Raw genomic sequence first — 9,751 nt, forward strand, 5'->3', positions numbered from 1 at the left:
TGCAAGTAATGTTTTTTTTTAAAAAGAAATATATGAAGATTAAGTCCTAAATCCATGTTAGGGTAAAATAGTAGCTGAACTGTGTCAGCTATATATGAACTAGTACATTTATAGGACAGAAGAATGAAGAATGAGTTTCTCAGTTCTACCTTAGCAGAACCTGCTATTCCACATGCAAATGGACATTAATGTCTTTCATCTAACCAGGCATATTCAATGAAAATGGCAGAAGTGTAGGCTCTGTGAGCTACTCCTGAGTCCATGAGAGTAGATACAGAGTCAGATACACGATCAGGAAGGGAAGACCAGAGCACTATGCGTGGGAGTGTTTGGGCAGCCTTCTGTCCAAATGCTGCACCCCTATGCCCTCTGGACAGCTTGGGCTGTGCTGTGATCTTTCTCTGCACAACCCAGGAAGGGAAGAAGCTTTAGGATTTCACACCCAAGATTTTAGATTTTTTTTTTTTTTTTGAGTAACTGAGCTCTTATGGATATTGCTTTTTCCCTTTTTTAAAAAAAAAAAAAAAAAGAAAAAGGTGCAGTAAGATAAAAAGCCGGTGCTAGTAGCTGTTTGCAGGTATTCAGCTCAGCTCACTCCTTGGGCTCAAGCTGTTGTCTCTCTCCACAATGACCTGCCCGCCCCTCTTAGGTTGGTTAAACTTTCCCAGGGCAGCTTTGCTAAAACATACAATTCCATGAAATGGTTCCATGTTGATGAACCACCATTTTTCAGTGAAAAAGATCTGCTTTGCTGCCAAATTCCCCAGTCTATTTAACTTCAGTATTCCATCTTCCTGGGCTTGTTCTGCAATGACCTATATAAAGAAGCAGCCCGAAATGGTCTTTTGGAGGACTCTGAAGGTTTGGCACCACAGACTCTGTATTAATTACAAATACCATAGTACAGTGTATTTCCATTTCTCACAGTCAGTGATTTATGAACTGCAGAGCCATCATTGAATAGGCTTTGACTTATGAGAATCAGACCCTGCCCGAAACAGCAAAGGTAGTTAATAATTTAGCTCTGCTTTGACATAAACTTGGTAGTTCTGTGGGCCTTGGTTATTAGTTATGAGGAACAGAATCCAATTCTTAGAACAAACAGAAAAGATATATCTGTAATAAATACATCCACTGTGTGCTTCATCAAACACACTGCTGTCAGAAAATCTGTTCAATTTTAAGGTTAAGGCCATAGGATTATTTTATATAGCTCACATGAGAAAGGCCCATAGGATGTGGTCTTTCCAGGAAAAGCACTGAGATAGAAAACTCACATTTAAGAAATAGGTGCATTTAAAATTAGGCTCCTAAGTCCATTGTTAGGGACTTAAAAAATATTTAGGACTTAAAAATATTTAGTAGTAGTTGCTACTTCATGGCAACCATGGAAGGCAGCTCAGTGATAGTCATTATCCCTGTTCCATAAACAGTAGTACGTGATATGTCAATAGCAATTCTAGCACTGATGTGTGTTGGAGAATTTTCCCATGATAGTGATGCTGATTACTGGCCTGGCTTATAGCTGCTAAAATACATTTTAAAGGAAGATCAAAACATATAAAAATTTTCTAATTTGACTTTGCAGGGTGACCAGTGTTTCTTTTTCTACATGGATATTTGGGAGTTGAAAATGGGAATAAAGGCAGCTTACGAACAATGTCACAAGCCTGTAGTCTATGAAAAATCATGAGAAAGCCTGCAGTGGGTGCAGCCCTTAAGGAATGCTGAATGTCTGTGGGTCTGCTTGAAATATACTTGCTACAAGCACAGGTCTCCATTGAACAAAGCATTTAATCACATTCCTAAGTCTATACTTGTGCTTAGGGCCTGATCTGTGTCTCAAGGACTTTTTGGAATTGCAAACTGACATTCCTATGCTCTGGCTTCCTCTGAGAGATACAGTTTAGACCAGGGGAAAGGGTTCTTCGAAGGCTGAATTCAATCAGCTCACAAGACCACAAAATACATAGGGGCAAAAGAGCTCATCTGCCAGCATCAAGGGCCAGGAGATCAGCATCTCTTGCACGGAGACTTGAAGCTGTGTAAGACATCCCCTCTTCCAGCCATACTAAGTGAAAGCGGTACTGCGTTGAGATGCTGATCCCTGACCATCACGGGAGGTTACTACTTCAGCAGCTCTGGCTGTGTGAACAATCCTGTAAGGCACTTTGGCAGAAAGCAGCCGGGTTAATGCCAGCTGCCCAACTCATCCAGGCTAACCCAGGCAGCTTTGCCCGCAGAACAGCAGCAACGGTGACCTCCAGGAACAGGCTGGTGACACCCTTGTCTGACACAGCTCTTTGCACAGTAAATATTGACTTTTAACCTGATTATTTTCTCCACAGTCTGAAGTGAGGCATGGATACAAACATCTCTTCATACTAGCAGCCCAAGCCTACATCAACCTGAAAAAACATTTATACAAGCGTGAATCAAGACAGAAGGTAGAGCCTCCCACCGAACAGGAGGAACGATGCGCCCGACAGAGCTGAAGCCAGCTGGACTTCAAAGGCCTAAAAGCCTTCCTGAGCTGCAACCTTACAGCTGCTATCTCAAAACAGTCTCAAAACAGGATCTCACATCCCAGGTTTTAGACAATTCTCTCCACACCAAAACAACCTGAGTTTGAGACTAGTCTAGGCTGGAAACATACACATTTGAGGTTAATGTAACATAATGGACTCTGTATCTCATGACATTTTTTATTTTTTTAAAAAGTAGGAGCACTACCCCACATGTGTGTGATGTGAGGGCATATGTCAATTAAAGGTGTGAAAAATGATTACAGCAAAAAGCTCTGACTAGAATAACCACAGAGAAGCCAAGAGGCTCGTGGTTCAGTAACGAGTTCATTCAGAAAATCACAAGGCAGTCTGACAGCTGGAGCGAGGAAAGACTTGTGGCAATATTTTTTTAAGAATTGCATGATGAAAAAATAATAATAAACATTAACAATGTTTTTTGTTGTTTTTTTTTTTTTCTTTCCCATGACATAAACAATAGTACTCTGGTCATAAGCCAAAACCTGACAAAGGTCCAAGGTTGAAAAGGGTTTCTTTGAGCTTGTCTTCCTGGTATAATTATTGTAGGTTCAGAGGAACCAGATCTGGAGTGTTGTAAAACTCAACACAATGAACTTGACAGACAGCCAGATTTCTGTTTTCAGCCAGTTTAGGGTTACTATAATCTCATTATTATGCTTGAAAGACGACAAGTAATAGAATCTCAGGTAGCTGTTCTGTCTTTACTCAGCCGCATCTTCTCTTTTATGCCGATTTCCCTTGATTACCTGAACTAGTGAGGCTCGGTTTTCAACCACTTATCTTCCAGAAATAATCATCTGATCAGCCTTACAAGGTTCTCACTGCACTCAACGGTTTTAATGGGTCAAGCGTTAAATTAACCCTTTAACCATATCCCAGGAGAATACAAAACTTATTAAAAAACAATTTACTATTCAGTCATTGTGAACTTTGCAGAGAAGGAGGAGTTCCTTAGCCAGCTTTGCTTGTTGTTCCCTCCGCTCATGTCCTGTTTTACTGCATCTTTGCCCTTACTAACACACAAAATCTTTTTAAATCTTCTGCCTAAGGAAACATTCTTCTTGTTTCTTACTTCTACAAAAGCATAAAATGAAGCCACAGGAAAAGTGGCATGTCTCTTACGTTGTATTTTAAGGCAACTTTTTACAAAAGTTAAATGAATTTTTCCATGTATTGAAAAACACATCTGCAAAAACGTGACTCATGTCAGTCAATTTTGTATTACATGCAGAATCGTAAGGCTCATGAAACTCTTATGGACCCATCTATGCAATGGAAAGGGTTTGCAGCTCTCTCTGGCATGGGAGAGTATTTGCAGCAGCCTCAGCTACAGCAGGGAAGCAATCAAGCAAGAGGTCACTTACTCATGTAGATCTGTGTTGGTGTGCAGAGCAGCCGGTAGCCGTGCTGCTGCTTCCAGCCTCCCCAGAAAACTCCAGAGTCCCCTCTGGGGGAAGGCTGGAGGCAGGAGCCCAAGCAGTGCTCTCTGGCTTCATCATTCCCCAGAACAGTGCTCAGCTAGCAGAAATATGCCTTCTGCCCTGACTCGTCTCAAAGCCGAGTAATCAAGGGAGGTGTGAGAGGATGTGGCTCTGAAGGAGCAGCCTTGGCAAAGCTGCTCCTATGAGGAGGTCTGCACCGCCAGGGAACTGCACCATCAAGAAGGGCTTGAGCAAGAGGCAGATGGCACCAATGGCTGTACCAGACCTTAGTTGTTCTTGTGAAGCCGAGGCCCTCTGTACACGAGAACTGCCTTAGCAGAGCAGTCTATCCATTCCACAAAGGGGCAATTTCTCCCTTTCAGCAATACTCCAACAGCAAAAGGAGACCAAAGCAGAAATATTTCATGTAAATCAAGACCAGAAAGAGCCTCAATTTACTAGCTGTTACGAATGAAGGGTGTGATCCATCCCAGCGCTGCTTCTTACAACAATGGCATAGTAGAGATGCCCAGGGTGTAGATCTAGCCTTGCTATCTTCAACCAATTCTTGCTCACACAAAATTCTCACTGCCGTTCACAGGGGTATTGCCAGGAAATGACTTGAATGAAAGATGGGGTTTTTTACAGAGAAATCTCATACACCACTTTCATCACCTTTAGTTTGTACAACCCCAAATCTGATCTTTGATGACAACTGGAACTGCTTATGGGGCTTTACTAGCTCAGGTTAGTAATCAGCAAAGGAATGTTAGGACTATAAAATCTACTGTGTGTGTTTGTCATTACTGTGTATGTTAGTCATTACGTGTCCATAGAAAAATAATGTGGTGATTTCAGTCTGTTCATAATATATTGGTACTTTACAGTGGAGGAATGGAAAGAAAGAATAAACAGTGCCTAAAAGTTAGATGGTGTAGTGATTTCGGGTATATGGGCTTTTAAGAGGAATCTAGGATGAACACCCAGGCCCTTACACAGAAGAGGGAAGAGCCAGTGCCAAGGACATTGAGCACAGCCAGCCTGCTGGGCAGGGCACTGCTGATAGTTAGCCAAGAGAAACACTAAAAAGAGGAACACATCTTGGGGCTCAGCCTTCTGCAAATCTTTGGCATCCTACTGGGGTCTACAGTGAAGGTGCCTTGTTGTCTCCAGAGTCCTTCCATGGTGAGGCATGTTTTTTATAAAAGTATTATTATATTCTATTAAAGGTCATCACTACTTCTTTTCAAAATATAGCCATTAGAGAAGACAGGGTGGGCACCTTTCCATATCATTCCTTGTGGGCAGAATCTTCCCCCAGGACACCAAGTGTGGGGGTTCAGTGACTCCCTCAGCTTGCCAGTATATAGGCTCTGATCTCCTTCCTACCAGTTCTCTAATCATCAGTCCGCAAACAGGTGTCCTTCAAACGGAAGAAGTTATCTCAAGAAACATTTTTCCCCAGTAATTACTAAAAGAATGTATATGCCTGGAGCTTTACATGTGAGTGGTGTTTGTGAGTTACATCTTTTGCCAGTTTCTGTGCAAGCTCTACTGACAAATATCTGAGACAAAGCAATATTGTACATATATTGAACATGGGATTTCACTGAAGAAAACCAATAAAGAAAACATAAAATTAGACATTAAAAAGGCATGATGACAAATTTCCACAAATTAAACTAAAAAGAAAAGGCAAGATTCAGTTTCTAAACATAAGCACACAGTGTTGCTTCAAGATATTTCTCCTAGTCTTTGGTCAATCATTTTAGATGCCAGTGTCAGATGATGGCAGACATGTTAGGAAACCTCTTAGATATCTATACCCCTCTGTAGTGGCAGATGGAGGCAACTAAAGGGATACCCTACATGCCTAAAGTAGCTGTAAACATTTCCATTTAGGCAACTGAATCCCATGCCTTGATTTTTTCACCTTTGATGCCAGAGCCTTGATTTTTTTAAAATATTAAATTAATAACTGTTTAAAAACAATTTTTCCATCAGTTTCCATTTGAGAAAAAAACATTTTTATTGTTTCCTTTTCATCAGTAGTACTGCTGCAGATCCTCCCACAAAAAAATGAGCACAATCCTGTAAGATCAGCAGGGAGTAGATGTTTGTACAGTGTCCACATCAGTGTACAAGAAAAGAGGAAGAGAGTAATGTGAAATTTAAAGTAGTTCTGAAGGCAAATGAAAACCATCTAGATTTAAAAGGAAAACCAGATAATTTCCATTTATACTCTTGGATATATGAATGATTAATAAAGAGAAAGGGCAGATTCAGGACAAAAGAAAAAAAAAGAGGAAAAAACCTGCAGTTTACAGACCTTTATCAAAGCATGTTTCTGAACAGCCACACTTCAATATAACAGGGTGATACACAAAAATCATATCCAACTTCTCGTCAAGGAGCTAATGTCTTTCCAAGCTTTCTGGAAGATTCTTGGGAGCATCTTACCCTGTGTGTGTGGCCTGTATTCATCTGACCCAACCTGAACATCTGCAGCTCTTCACCCAAGGCTCCCTTTGTAGACAATGGAGAAAAATAGACACCTCTAGAGAGCAATTTCTCTGAATAATTTTAAAGATGTATTTTAAAGATGTACCTTAAGGATGACTTGTCCCCATGAAGAATGTGGAAAAGGGAGAAAGTCACAAAATATTTGTAGGGTCTTGGTCATGTTGGTCAAACTATGTAATTAGTAACATCTGAACTCTATTCAAGGAGCTCATGCGATGTCAGAGCCTGCTTTTCAGCAAAATTTCTAAGTAGACCTAATGCTCTGCTGGGAAACCATTGGGTATATCCAGCTCTCCCAAAGGCACAAAATGCCTTAAACTTGTCAAATATAAGATTCTTCCCTAAATATTATCACACTGTAGCTCTGAGCCACCTTTGGATTAAAGGCTAAGATCTTATTTGCTTTAGCTTGAACAAAGTTTCCTGTAATTTAAGGGAAATGGCTTATAGTTAAAGGATAAAAAATGGCAGTAAACAGTACCCAAAAACTGTATTAAAAAGTGCTCCTGAAGAAGGGGTGATTTTCTAGTAGATATGAAGTAGAAACAGTATAATACCTAACGTGAAATCAGTGCAAAGTCTTAGTGGTTTTTAAATAAAACCTGTTAGCAAAATAAAAGTATATTGCAGTAGAAAAGGTGCAACTCAGGCATGATATTTCTGTTTTCTAAAACTAATTTTCTGCTTTACACACACACAGAACTTTAACAAACTGAAAAGTCCTTCTGTAAGTTGACAGTGTTTTTTAGGTTTTCAAAAGGGGTACAAGCACTTACCTGCATAACTATATTGTAATTCACCTTGAAATCAAAAACAGGTTAAAGGAAGTTCTTACTAAATTTAATTAAATCCTTTCCACTGTTAAGACAAAGCTTTTAAGGATGAATAACCTGACAAATAATCAAAACATAACCAGGCAAATTGTTTTTTTATGAGTGGGGCTGATGGCAAATTCTACTTGAATTGCTGGGCTACTACAAAGATCAAGTCTGTGAAAAAAAATTGTGTGCAAGCTCTTTGAGTCAGAAGCCAGATTTTCATCTATTTGTACAGTATCTGTATGCTGAAGCTCAAGATGTCATATAAACAGGTAAAAACAAGGATTGAAACCTTGGCCCTACTGAAGTTACAGCATTATTTCCAATGCGTAATTTCTTATATCAGATTTAAGCTGTCTGAAAGTTGGCTATCCAGACTAAACTACTTGCCTAAGCTCTTTCTATAACCAATGGACCTTGGAGGGCAATTCACCTCATCCTCAGATCAGTGTCTAAAATAGATGGCCCTGTTTGTCTCCATTGACTATAGCAGAGGCATAGATATCTGGCTTACACTGGCCATCTAGATTGCTGAGGCCATCATCTAGATGGCTGAAGACAGATAAGAGGAAGTCTACTCCCCATGAGGGTACCATTTGCTACTAAGTTAATGTGAGTAGAGAACAATTTCAAAAACCTTCAGTGGAAGTCAGTCGTCCTTTGGATGCTGCTGGATGTATTATGCATTTGGCAGTTTCTTACAAACTTTAATGAATCAAAGAAAACTACACAACCTTCCCATGTTCTCCCAGACACAAATACCCAATGACTCTGCTCACAGAGGAGTGGCAGTGGAGGAAACAGATGGAGTTTTGCCTAGACTTTAAATCTGCTTGTCCTTAGTAAAGCCCTACCGGGCAGCAGGCTCAGGAGATGAATCATTGTTGTGGGACACAGGGGTGTCTGCTCCACTCCTGCTTCTCCTGCTGACCTCCTGTGTGGCCTTGGGCAAACTGCTCCACCATCTGTTTCTTCACCCTGCTTTTGTCTGTGCAGGGGATGGCTACAGGGCATTTTGCAGTCAGATGCAAGCAAGCTCTCTCCATGCCCTGACCCAAAATGGCATGACCAAGGTGGTGTGGTGCCAAGCCTGAGGTAACATACCCAGAGCTTTAGAAAGGCTCTTCAGCTCCATCTTTGTGCTTTGTTAGCCATAGTGACACTGCTTCTGCTCAGCTCATGGTATCAGCAGAGCAGAAGTCCAGGTAGACATATCCATAGAGTGTAAGCGCCTTCTCGCAGGAGTCTTGTGTCTTTTCTTCTGTGCATGTAGAGCAGGGAGCACAAAGGGATCTGTAAACTCTGCCCGAGAGATTAATAGCACTGACTGCACGTGTGATTCCCTTGGTCTGGCTAGCCACCCAGTTCATGCACCCACGGGGTAAGAGCAGATGTTCAGTTAGGATGGTGGCATTTCTAATTAATCCTTCACTTCCTATAAAGAGCATAAGCAGGCTTTAATTAACTATGGAGATCAAATTTAAATTAATAATATAAATGGAAAATTGTGCGTGTGTATACCTGTGTATGTATCTGTGCGTATTTACATAACATATTTAACCTTGTTTCCTGAAGTGACGAAACAAGAAACTTCCTTATTCCTCTCTTTCCTTCCCCCCCCTCCTGCTTTCACTTGGAAATTTTGGTTCAGTCAAGAAATACAACCATCTTGTCTTTGAAATTAGTGACTTCACTTACTACCCAGGATGAAAAAGTCACAGAGGTACTGGAATCTGAAGCACTGCCAGGAATAGATACTTAATACACAGGAATCCTGTGCTTCTCAGCTATTTATTCAGAAATGTTCTTAGAAATAAGGAACCAGCTTATCTTAAAATCCACTAACCATAGCAGGGTAGCAAACCGTTTTACAACAAAAATGACTGCGCATATTTGCATTGAAGGGCCTCCCCTGACACTTTACTCTCACACCACACTCCATGCTTGCAGTCTTCCAACAAAGTTTCAAAAGTTCAGAAGAGGGTCAAATGAATGCTGCTGGGGGGGATTCATGGGCATTACATAAACTGGGCATTGAAACGTAGTAGTTGCTAAAAAACAGGTCTCCCAAACTTCCTTTGGGGTAGATGCTGTGCATCTCTTTCCAGCAGACCATGATCCATTATCCCGTAACACCAAGTGGATGCCCGCAGATGTAAGCTCCCATCAATGAGTTTGTCTTTCACACGTGAGGGAGATCTTGTGTAGGAAAGCTGGTCCAGCTCTCTTCAGTGAGAAAAACTCCTAGTTCTCCTTACCAATCTGCCTTGAGCTCCTGCTTCTGGGCGTTCACACAGGGCGTGGCTGTTATAACAGCCAAACTGGGTTCCTGTTGTGTATGGTATGCCACAGTGTGGTTGTTGGTCTGGCAGACTTAGAACTGAACCAGGAGTTTGTGGAGAAAAGGACAAGAACCTCTTCAGTTTGAAATACAGAGTGAGGG

This window comes from Gymnogyps californianus, chromosome 1, assembly GCF_018139145.2.
Source record: "Gymnogyps californianus isolate 813 chromosome 1, ASM1813914v2, whole genome shotgun sequence".
Lineage (NCBI taxonomy): Eukaryota > Metazoa > Chordata > Aves > Accipitriformes > Cathartidae > Gymnogyps > Gymnogyps californianus.